The 12793-nt window shown below is 43.1% G+C and overlaps 1 protein-coding gene across 1 annotated transcript in view; it reads right to left on the reverse strand.

Moving 5' to 3' along the window:
* Positions 1–12793, reverse strand: part of Dmgdh (dimethylglycine dehydrogenase) — a 71839-nt gene that overhangs the window by 9260 nt on the left and 49786 nt on the right. The gene's annotated exons all lie outside the window — the stretch shown is intronic.

The following is a 12793-nucleotide window of genomic DNA, read 5'->3' on the forward strand; positions in this document are numbered from 1 at the left end:
AAAGTAAGACAAATTCACCAGAGGCTAAGAGCAAGGACAGTGCCCAGGAGAGAGGCGTGCCCTTCAGGTGAGATGATAATAAGCCTACAGAAGCATGTCTTTAGGGCCGGAGAGGGAATTCAACACACAAAGCTCACCTTGCTAAAAAGACATGAGAGATGCAATAAAAATTCTCAAAATCAACTGTCACATACACTCAAAAGTAAACCAAGAACTCCACGATCCAAAGAAGCCACCTCAAACTTCTATTTCTCTCCTGGCCCAGAAGGCAACAACAGTTTGTGCCAAAGATGTCCTCCGTGGCCAGCATTTAAGATGGAAACATTTAGGACTGTGTGTAGTCAAAGTCAACCCCATGACCTCTGAGAATCATCAGGAGGTCCTCACACCCCTTCCACCCGATGCGCCTCACCATGCCTTCCCTGATGCTAGACTTCCAGGGTGCAGCCACAGCACTGCATCGGTCCTGCAGGGGTTGCAACTATAAGTCGCTGACCTGCACGGGATGCTGAAGAAGGCTTCCATTACCCACAGTTTAAATACTATACAAATCCAACCTCTAATTCTCTCTCTCCTTTCCCAGTGTGACCCAGATGGTGAAACCAGCTTTATTACAGCTCAGAGCATGAAAACATAGAGATCAACACATGAGATAGTTACTACATGAAGAGTTGAAAAGGGAAATCACAGGAAGAATTTGACTTATTTGGATCCACAGATAAATATTAAAAATTAAAAAACAAGTTTTATAAGCAAATTAAGTATACAGTGTGGGCTGGTAAAAAGGCTCACAGGCATGTGCCACCAATCCTGATGACCTGTGTTTGATTCCCCAGAACCCATAAATATAGCAAAGCTTCTGTATGTGAGCCCACACACACAATAAAAGAATAAATGTAAAAAAAAAATGCATACTATACGGTCAATGCTTATTGTAGAACCTGGAAAATACAGATGACACAAAGCAACTGCTGTGTCCCCAGGGGTCACATCTACACACCACCCATTGTGACGAGCATTTTGTTACATTTATTTAATTTCCTCTGTGCAATGGTTAGTCTTGTCAATTTGACAGGGCTTAGAATCCTCTAGACAAGTCCCAGAACATACCTGTGCAGGATTAGGTTCCCTGAGGTGGGAGGGCCCACTTCAACTGTGGGCGACACCATTCCATAGGCTCTGGGCCCAGGCTGAATCAAAAGGAGAAAGGGGGCTGACCCTGGCGGCCCTCTCTGCTTTGGCATATGTGTGTGTGTGTGTGTGTGTGTGTGTGTGTGTGTGTGTGTGGATAAAGGTTTTTCTAAACATTTATTAATGTATTTGTGTGTTGGGGAGAGGTGAGTGGGTAGCTGTGTGTGCCACAGTGTACTGTGGAAGTCAGAAAGCAAGTTGAGGGAGTCAGTTTTTTCCTTCTACTATGTGGGTTCTCAGGGATTGAACTCAGGTCCTCAGGGTTGGCACCAAGCACCTTTATCCAGCGAGCCATCTTGCCAGCCCTTCCTCTGCTTCCATACTCTGAATGCAATATGAGCAGCTGCCTCGGGCTCCTGCCATGGCGGTCTGTTCCCTCAGTCCATGACCCTAAATACACCCTTCCTTCCTTAAGACACTTTTGCCAGGAGACTTTATTATTGCAAAAGGAAAAGTAACTAATATGTTCTATATATTTATAGTCTGTACTTTTCAGATAAGAGTACTGTAAACATTCTTATATATTTGCCTCTAACAAGAACAGTGGTTATATAAACGATACAAAAAAAAAAAAAAAAAAAAAAAAAAAAAAAAAAAAAAAAAAAAAAAAAAAAACATTTATTTCAAACTTTTTCAAACGTTCTTTCTCTTTTGTTACTTTACGGCCCATCTGCTTAGGTTATGAAATTGAAATCATAGGAAACTAATGTTACTACAGCTAAACTCTGTATCTCCAGATACAGCAGAGAAACTGAGCCGGGCAGTGGTGGCGCACACCTTTAATCCCAGCACTCGGGAGGCAGAGGCAGGCGGATCTCTGTGAGTTCGAGGCCAGCCTGGGCTACCAAGTGAGTCCCAGGAAAGGCGCAAAGCTACACAGAGAAACCCTGTGTCTCAAACCCCCCCCCCAAAAAAAAAGAAAGAAAGAAACTGTATTATGGCAAAGACCTCTGCTCTGTTTTTAAAGAACATTTGCTACAACTGACAAATGATGGCAGGGCTTGGTTATAATCTGTCTTCCTAGGAGACAGCATTTGTGGAAATAAAATAAAAAGGGCTATGACTGGGTAGAAAACACTCACACAGGAATGGCTAGCACCTCACGTGGTGTGATTTGCAGAATGCCAATGGCTCTTAAATTGTTTGATGTGGTAATCCTCATAGTGACTCTGCAGTAGTATTGGGCAGGTACACCAGGTCACAGGACAATGACCTGAGGCTCAATCACATGGCAACAGAAACCAGCATCTGTAGATTTTGTCCATATTAAAAAAAAAAAATCTTGGCCGGGCGATGGTGGCACACACCTTTAATCCCAGCACTCGGGAGGCAGAGGCAGGCAGATCTCTGTGAGTTCAAGGCCAGCCTGGTCTACAGAGCGAGATCCAGGAAAGGCACAAAACTACACAGAGAAACCCTGTCTCGAAAAACAAAACAAAACAAAAAAATCTGTATCAGGATCCTAGAATGCATGGCTGATAGATAGAAATACTCAAAATGCTGAGTTATAGATGGTAGTTCATGTATGTCGTCCTAGCACTTGGGATGTAAAGGCAAGAGGATTTTGATTTTAAAGGCCAGCCTAAGTTACATAGTGAGACCTTATCTCAAAATTAAATCAATAAATTGTAAGAGCCAAAATTAACCTGTAAGCCCAAGGACAAGGTAGCTTCCTGGAGTGCTGGGAGTCGTCTTTCTTGAGAAATAGCAAGCCATATGTTTTTACTTCCCTAAACAGGTTTGTTTGAAAACAATGCCCTGACAACCAAATCCTCACTGTTCGCACATCCTGTGATGGTTCAACGTGATCGGACTGAGAGATGCTGAGGATATTTGTAAAGCACACCTCGGTGAGTCTGCCGGGGCACTCTCAGAGATTAGATCATGAGAGCTCTGATGTAATGGCTTAATCGAGGGTGAATTCAGAATTCGCTTAGACCTGTGGGAGTTGGTGGGCCTGGCTGTAGGTGGTAAGTCACCAGGGAATGGCCTGAGGGCTCATGTCTTGCCTTGGTTCCCTTCTGTAACTCCAGTTCTGCTCTGCTCCCTGGTGGCCATGAGGTGGAGAAGTCCCTCCCCATGGGCTCTCACTAGCATGATCTTATACTCCAATATGTGAACTGAGCCCTCTGAAACGGTGAGCTGAATGAATTCTTCCTCTTTTGGGTGGTTTCTGATGGGCATTTTGTCATAGCAATGAGGACAGTCACAGAGCGGAGTCAGTCCCCGCCCCTTCCCAATCTTAAAGTGTAGTCATGACGTTTCATCCCTGTTGTATTTCGTTTACCTCTCAAGACTGTAGACTTGACTCTACTACCTACTAATTCATTATAAATGAGAAGAAATGAGTCTGAAGGCAGTGCTGTAGTTAGAAGTGGTGCTTTCGGAATGACCCAAGAACAGAAATACATCTGTTTAATGAGTCATTGATGAATTACCTATATAAACAGCAGTTAATGTCTTTGAGAAATGTACAGATTTCTGAGGCACTAAGGCTTCAGCTTACAAATAGTCTAGACTGTTTTTTTAGTGTAGTACTTTTAAATATCAGTAAAAGTCATTAAGGCAGCCAGCTGTAATACACACTAAATATAACATCCATACACACACACACACACACACAAAGTAGGCTTTAAGTGAAAGGTAGTTACTCATCTTCTATTAGCCCTGCTGATGGCATGCATGTTACCCGAATGCTGATGTAAATTAAAATAAATTAAACCAGTGTATTTTGGGGAGTGATTCTTAGGGAAATGAAGTGTTTGAAGACACAGTCAAATATGACCACTGCAGTGGGGGAAGATCTGGACACAGAGTTGGGAGAGGGGCCATAGACCAAGAGCAGAGAATAAGGTTGAAGGTTGGGTCTTTCTTTCCCATTTATATAGGGTAAAACCGCCATCAAAAAATCCAAGAATGTCATCAGTTTATCTTAAGTTTTTGGCTCATATCCTTTAAACTCAAATATTAAAAGTTCCAAAGACAGAAATGACTAAGTTTCACATCTTGCATCGCCGAATCCCCAGGAACCAGGCGTGGGCACCCAGTCCTGTTCTGTGTTTTTCAGCCGCTGGTTACCAGCTCCTCCAAAGGGCGGAATGAGGATGAGAATCCAGGTGACAACAACTGTCACTGTCCCTCACGCACACTGGAAAGCTTCTTGTCTAAAATGGGCCCCGAGAAATCACTGAAGGCAGCCCGGAGGAGGCCTCCTTGTGAAGTTCGTGGCCATTGCCAGCCTGAGACTGCGTTAACTGTTGCATCCTTTGGTCAGCTGTTCAGCACTCTGTGCATCTGGGTGTGACTCAGAGATGCTGAGAAAGCTGCATCCTGGGCTCACTCGTTTGGGGAAAGGGTTGACTTGGTCTGCACCCCATCAAGACAAACCACAGCCTCACTCGCTTCCTATTCCAAGTTAGGCCGCAGAAGTCTTTGAACAGCTTGTGACTTGAGCCAGTCTACAAGAACTGCAAGACCAGTGAAGGCTGGATGGAGAATGAGCAAGAAAGCTCAAGCCTGGGCAGCCCTGGTGTGCTTTTTCTGCCGTACAGCCAAGCACGTCGTCAATAGATCCTTTGTAGCGAAGTGTAAAATCACGAGTTTAGCCGCTATTGTTGGCTGGGAAACGAAATCTCCCACATACATCAGGTTTTCACTCTCAGCCCTTAGCACAGGTGGCCGAGGAAGAACTCAACTAGCATTTTCCTAGCTGAAGTACTAGCCAGAAGAGAATTCCTTCTCAAAAACAGTCTTTGAGGGAGCAAGAAAAGGGACTCTGCAGGTACAGGGAAGGAGGAGATTGAAGAGAAACCCGAGGAACACGTGTAGTGTCACACACCTGGAATCCCAGCACTTGAGAGGTTGAGGCAGGAGGATGACGGGTGTAGAGACAGTTTGGACTAAGTGGTGAAACCCTGCTATCTGTAAACTGAGGAAAATATTAAAAACATGCCTAAGGCAGACCAATAACCAGGGTAATTACCTTTTAAACCAAATTCAAATTTTTTGAAAACTAAAATAGTCCCTATTACATATATTCTGTGACTTTCATTCCATTCAATTTTAAGGAAAATATTAGTCTTTGAAGCTTATGACTCAAAAGAAAGCTGCAGGCTGGCCACGTGACTTTATCAGGTACACTTTGACATTTAACTTCAGCAGCAGCTAAAGTTTTAATATTCTCACAGTACAACTGATCATTTGCAAATTCTGCAAGTTCAATCAACTACACACCAAAAGAAAAAAGAAAAAAAAAACACGCTTGTGCTGAACTTCTATGAGCATTTTTCTTATCATTTCCTAAACATTACACTATGGCTCCATTTGCATATCACTTGGGTTGTATTACGTGTTGTGTGATTTAAAGCAAACAAGAGGATGCGGAGGGCTCAGAACTGGGCTCCTACACTGTTTTCTAGACGTATTTGAGCCCATGCAGATTTCTGTATGCTAGAGGGGTCGAGTCTCCACTACCCACCCATCACAGGGACAGCTTGAGTTTTCATCCTTTTCTAGGCAGAGAGATACACGATTATCTGTTTTGAGTATATGCAAAGCAAACAGCTCTCAAGGAAATAAGCATGAAGAACAGAGCAAAGCCTTGCTCCCCTACATCTCATCTCAGGCTCAGAGCCTGCTTGGGAAGTTTATGTTTTCGTCATTATCTAAGTAAGAGTGCTTGTAGATGAAATACTTCGTCTTAGACGGGCAAGTGGAACAGAAACCACTGAAGTCTGTCGGTAGCCCGGACTTAGCTGCCTCTTAGAGTGCAGGGTCGAGCTGAAGAGGCAGCCAGTGCTCTGAGCCTGATGAACACTACCACAGGGCAGGCCCACAGGAGTTCCCGACACCCCTTGCCTTTAATTTCCACACATATCTGAAGAGCCCAAGTCCATGCTTCCCGAACAGAGCTCCAAACCCACAGGCACAGCTGTGTTCCAGACCTTCCCACTCAGTTATTCCACACCCACAAACCCTTCCAGTTTGCCAGCCACATCTGTCCTTTTTCCAGTGCTGACAATATCCCCTGTCTTTCTCTCCACCCCACAGCGCCTCGGGTGAGCGCCATACTGCCTTCTAATAGTGCTCACATTATTTTCTTCTCCACCCCACAGCCCCTGCTTAATGGAAGCCTTTGCCCTTTCTCCACCGGCCTCCTTCAGTAATTGGGGAAACGATCTCCCTGTCACACCAACAACTTTCTTTTAATCAGTTTTCCATCACCAGAATGTCACTTCTTGCTCAAAAGCCTTAAATCACTCCTTAGCCCCCCTTTCTGATGGGTACCGCTGCATTCCTGACAGCATTTCTGGACACTGCTTTCAGCAGAATACATGCACTGAAAATTCTTCATGTGTCAGTCCCGAGTTAGGTGCAGAAGATAAAATAGCAAACCATAAAATAGCACCTGAATTGAACTGGATGTATCATTCTATTCAAAATAAATAAATAGAATAAGTTTACTTTTTGAACAAGTAAAATAATTTCAAATGTTCAAGACCTACAAGGAGATCGTATCTGTGAAATTTAAGTTGGATTCCATACTTTAGAAATGATCTAATAAAACCTGAAAATATCTTAAAAAGATCAACTGTAAACACCAAGTTAATTTTACGCCTAAAGTGAAAGACTTAACATTAGAAAATAAATATAGTTCAACAGATAACAAGTAAAAAAGAGAAATTAACCGATTAGATGTAGAAAAACCCTTTAATAAAACTAATATTTACTCCCAACTAAAAGAAAACATGTAGCACTAGGAAGAGAAGGAATCACTCCAACGTGATACAAAGTGGCTGTGAAAACCTATTGAACACTGTCCCCGGTGTGAACACCGACCCCAGTGTGAATACCGACCCCAGTGTGAACACTGTCCCTGGTGTGAACACCGTCCGGTGGGAACACCGCCCCCGGTGGGAACACCGTCCATGGTGTCCACCATCACCGGTGTGAACACTGTCCCCGGTGTGAACACTGTCCCTGGTGTGAACACCGAACCTGGTGTCCACCGCCCCCGGTGATGGGGGCGGACACTTTCCACACGAGGTCAGGATCAAGGCAAAGGTATTTGTCGTCACCACTTTCGTGCAGCTTTGGTGAAGGTTAAGCCAGTGGAGCTTCTAAGCAATGCAGTAAGGCAGGAAAAAGAAATAGAAGACTTTAAAAGAAACAGAGAAAAGCTGTATTTTTATACAACATGGTTGTCTGTGTAGAAGATCTCAGAGAACCTGAAAAACAGATCTACAAGAACTACTGAGCAAGACTGAAAGGTACAGAAGCCAATTGTATTTGTGTGCATCTGTACGTGTGTATGCGTGTGTGTGTGTGTGTGTAGAGGTGTGTATGTGTGTGTATTCTTGTAGGGGGTGCATATGTATGTGTTGAGTGTGTGTATAGGTCTGCAGGTGTGTGCATTCTTGTAGAGGGTGCACGTGTTTGTGTGTGTGTGTGTGTGTGTGTAGTGTGTGCATGTGTGGGTGTGAAGGTGTGTGCACCCCTGTAGAGGGTGCATGTGTATGTGTGTGCACCCATGGAAACTAGAGATTGATGGTGGGTGTCTTCCTCTATTTCCCTCCGACTTATTTTCTGAGACAAGGTTTTGCACAGAATCTGGAGCCCACTGACTGGACTAGAACTTTGGCCAGCAAGCTCCCAAGATCCCCTTGTTTCTGCCTACCCAGTACTGGGATTACATGTATACACAGCCATGCCTGGCTTCTCAGGAGCTGAGGCCTGAAACCAGGTCCTCATAACATGGGCAGCAAGCACTTTTCTGACTGAGCTATCTCCCAAGCTCCCAGTTGCATTTCTGTAGATTAACAATAAGCCACTGAAAATTGAATTTAAAACACCATTTATGATAGTGTTACATTATGAAATACTTAGGTATGAAAATGTACAAAGATGCACAGACATATATTGGAATCTACAAAATATTTTCAAGAAAAATGAGTGAAGCTCTAAATGGGCACAGAAATATACATTGTTCAAGTGTTGAAAGACTTGAATTAACCTATAGATACAGTGTATTTCCAATCAAAATCCCAAGGGCTTTTAAAAATCAATTGACACACTGATTCTATAATTTATGGAAAACCAAAAGGACCTAGACTAGCCAACATTAATCTCACACAACCTATAGTAATTGAGGCAGTGTGATATTAGTATCAGGAAACACTAGCAGTTCAATGGCACCTGGCAGAGCCCAGAAATGGGACCTACGAACATACAAGGGCTGAGCCCTCCAGATCTGGGGAGCCGGTGAGTGCAGACAAGGCAGCCTTATCAACAAATGGTGCTGGAGACCGAAGAGCCACGTGCAAATAAGCTTAGTCCACACCTCACAGACAGCTGATTTTTTTAAAAAAACAATTTTTTAAATGTTTACAATTTCTAGAAGAAAACACAGATGGCTATCGCCAAAAACTTTGGGTTAAGCAACAATTTCTTAGACATGAACTAAAAATGTCATCCATAAATGATCAATTGAGGGCCAGTGAGATGGCTCAGTGTGTAAAGGTAGTTGCTCCAAGCCTGAGGACCTGAAACTAATCCCCAGGACCCACATAGTGGAAGAAGAAAATCATCAAGTTGTCCTCTGGCCTCTAAGTCACATGTATGCCCTCCCCCACAGTCATCAATCAATTAATGTGAACCGTATTAAAGATCAATTGATAAAGGCTTTAAATTTTATAAATTAAAAACTCTGAAAGACACCGTTCAACAGACAAAATACTAAGATGCAAATTGCACAAGTATTTACAAAGCATGTACCTGCTAAAAATTTACATGTAAAATATGAGGACCTTGAACAACTCAGCAGTAAGAAAGTAAACTCCACTGAAAATGGGTAAGAGATCTCACCAGACACTTACTGAAAAAGAGACGGAAGTAGTAGACAGAGAAATAAAAAGATGCTCAACATCATTAGCCGTAAAGAAAACAAATTACAGCCACTCCACACTTCACAGAATAGCTCCAGTTAAAGAGACTGACCAGAACCCAGCACTCAGGAGGCAGAAGCAAGCAATCTCTGTGAGTTTGAGGCCAGCCTGGTCTACAGAGCAAGTTCCAGGACAGAAAAAAAAGGAAGGAAGGAAGGAAGGAAAGAAGGAAGGAAGGAAGGAAGGAAGGAAGGAAGGAAGAGATAAAGAAAGAAAGAAAGGAAGGAAGGAAGGAAGAGATAAGGAAAGAAAGAAAGAAAGAAAGAAAGAAAGAAAGAAAGAAAGGAAGGAAGGAAGGAAGGAAGGAAGGAAGGAAGGAAGGAAGGAAGGAAGGAAGAGAGAAAGAAAAGAAAGAAAGAAAAGGAGAGACCAACCAAGGTAACATCTGACAAGGCTGTAGAGAGAGTGAAATTCCTACAAGCAGTTTGTAGAAATCTAAAACAAAAATGATGCACTTTGTAAAAATCAGCATCTTAAAACATTAGCATAGGGGCTGGTGAAATGGCTCAGTGGTTAAGAGTACTTGCTGCTCTTCCAGAGGACATGGGTTCAATTCCCAGCACCCACATGGCAGCTAACAAACCAGTTACAGGGGATCCAACACCCTCTTCTGGCCTCCATGGGCACTGCATGTACATGGTGCACATACGTAAGTACATACACACACACACACACACACACACACACACACACACACACAGGCAAACACACATATAAAAATAAATCTTTAAAAAAATAAAATAAATACAATATATCCTTGCCATTTGACTCAACAATTATCCTCCCAGGTATTTATCCGAGTGAAAAGAAAGCATATGTTCATAGAAACAGTTGTACAGAAATGCTGCTAGGCACTGTGACACGCGCCTGTAATCCCAGCACTTGGAAAGTAGAAGCAGAACGGGAGAGCAGTCAAAGTCATCCCCAGGGAGTGAGTGAAGAGCCACCCTGGGCAACATGAAACACCATTTCAAAATGAATATATTTTTAAAAAAATGTTTATAACAGCTGTGTTTGTAATACAGCTGAAGCAACACAAACGTTCAGCAACAAGTCCGTGTTTCAGCAAACGGCAGTCCAGAAGATGGAATACGGGCGCCGTCAAAAGCAGTGAGCTGTTGCTGTGTCAGCAAATGCAATGGATTTGCAGCCCGATGCATGCAAAGCCAAAGCATGAAGAAGCAGAGAGAGCTTTGCTACCTACAGTAGGCAAGAGCAGCACTGAGTTATTTCCAAAACAACACCCTTCTCAAACAAAGGCAGCCCATGCATACTTATGTAGAGGTTGGCCCATGGCTGAGCATGCTTGGTTGAAAGTCTTAATTTAAGAAAGATAGTAGACACATTTTTTGATTTCTTAGCTCAAGGATATGGATCATATATATATATATATATATATATATATATATATATATATATATATATATAAACGTTAAAATGGTGGACAAAAGGGCCTCTGAGCATGCTCAGTTTTCGAGTTCTGGATGGAAATAAAGGAAAGGACATTTTGAAGTTACAATAACATAGGAGTTTGCCACCAAAGACTCCTGCTGCATCTTGCAACTAACTTGTAACAACATGAATGACTCTTGACTTATGCTGATCCATATCCAAAAGTGTAGATGACATATATAATAGTTATCTTTGTCAACTTGACATAGCCTAGAATCACCGGGAGAGAGTCTTGATGGGGGATTGTCTACAATGAGTTGGTCTGTGGGCATTTCTAGGGGTGGGGCTTGTCTGTGGGAAGATCCAGCCCACTCCGGGCAGCACCATTCCCTGGGCAGGGCTTTCTGAACTATGTGGAGAAATCAAACGCATCTAGTCTCCCTCTGCTGTGCACGTGACTGGCTCACTCCAGTTCCTGCTGCCGTGACTACCCCACATGATGGACTGTAACCTGGAATTGGGGGCTAAAATAATCTCTTTCTTCCCTAAATCGCTTCTCGTCGGGGTATTTTATCACAGCAACATAAATGAAACTAGAGCTCTGTTTAATTTCATTTATATAGATGTTCCATTTATTCCAAAAGATGCCAAAATAAATTATAGTGACAGAAAACAGACAAATGGGTGCCTGGGATAGGGTGGAGCTGTGGGGAGGGTTGGGAGGTAGGGAATACCAAGGGCTGTGATTATTCCTTTTGCCTCTGGGGTAAGGTGTATCCTAGCTTTATTGCAGCTATAATTTCATGTGGGTATGCATATCAAACCTTTCAAACTGTTTACTTCAAATGCCAATGACTTTGTATTCAATATACTGTTCAAATAAAAATAATATACATAAAAGAAAAATAGTCTAAAATTACTTAAAATTTATTCAGAGACCAGGGTTTCCACAGATTTAAAAGTTTTAAAGCAGTTAGTGAAGAGCACACTTGAGCTTTTAGGGTAGAAATATTGTTTCATAACTGAAATTGGATATATATGAGCATGATAATTCAATAGCCGTTAGTCTAATATATCCTGACAGGTGTTCTGGGGATGGTAAAATATACTTCAGCCCGGGCTTAACTCCTCTTCTTCCCTTTTTTTCCCCTCATCACTTAGCAGTGAGGCTGGGTAAGAGGGTAAGGATGGCATAATTAAAATGGCACAATTATATGGCTCATCAACAAACAGAATGGCTCCACCCACTACGCAAAGTGGCATTTTGTAGACCTTGAGACTTGCAGAAGGAGGCTTCGTTTTACAGATTAGGAATCTCAGGTACAAAATGAAATTAAATTGTTCTCTCGTGCTTCATCGATAGGATAGAAGGACTCTGAAAAGCATCCAGGGTCCCGGCAGTTAGAAGCACCTGCTGCTCTCCCAGAGAACCCCTGGTTCTGTTTCCAGCACCCACTCTGGACAGCTCAGCTGTCTGCAACTCAGCTCACGGAGATCTGACACTCTCTCTTCTGACCTCCACAGGTAGTAGGTATGCACATGGTGCACACATATACATGAGTGTTACTTGTACATATAAATATAAATAATATATATTTCTTAAATCCAGGGGCTGGAGACGTGACTCAGTGGGTACAGGGTTTGCCTTGCACTATGAGGACCTGAGTTCGGATGTCCTCTACTCACGTAAAGCTGGACACGAGACTATGCAATCCCAGCACTCCTATGACAACACGGGAGGGAGAGGCAGGAGAATCCCAGGACACTCTTTGGCCAGCTGACCCAGTGTACACAGTGGTGCACAAAAGAGACCCCACTTCAAACAAGGTGGAGGGAGGACCAACACTCGAAATTGTCCTCTAACCTCCACACCAGTACCACAGCATGGGTGAACCCTGCCTCCTACACACACACACACACACACACACACACACACACACACACACACACACACTTTAAAACACCCATCTGGGACTTGCACTGTGATTCAGTGACAGAATGCTTGTCTTGCAGGTGTGAGATGTGACACCCTCATCTCAATCCCTACCTTCTCAAGGGAAAATAGCCACTAGCTGTACACTTATAAGAACGAAGATGTGGGGCACAATATTAGTGACATGCTGCAACCAGAACAGGCCACACACCTGCTAACTTCCTTCCGACACTGCACCACGCTCTTCTCATTCCTACTGTTCGCTGTCTAGTCTCAAGACCAGCCTTGGTATGGGGTAAAAAGAACTAAGACAGTATCATCATCTTCATGCATT

This window comes from Peromyscus leucopus, chromosome 11, assembly GCF_004664715.2.
Source record: "Peromyscus leucopus breed LL Stock chromosome 11, UCI_PerLeu_2.1, whole genome shotgun sequence".
NCBI lineage: Eukaryota > Metazoa > Chordata > Mammalia > Rodentia > Cricetidae > Peromyscus > Peromyscus leucopus.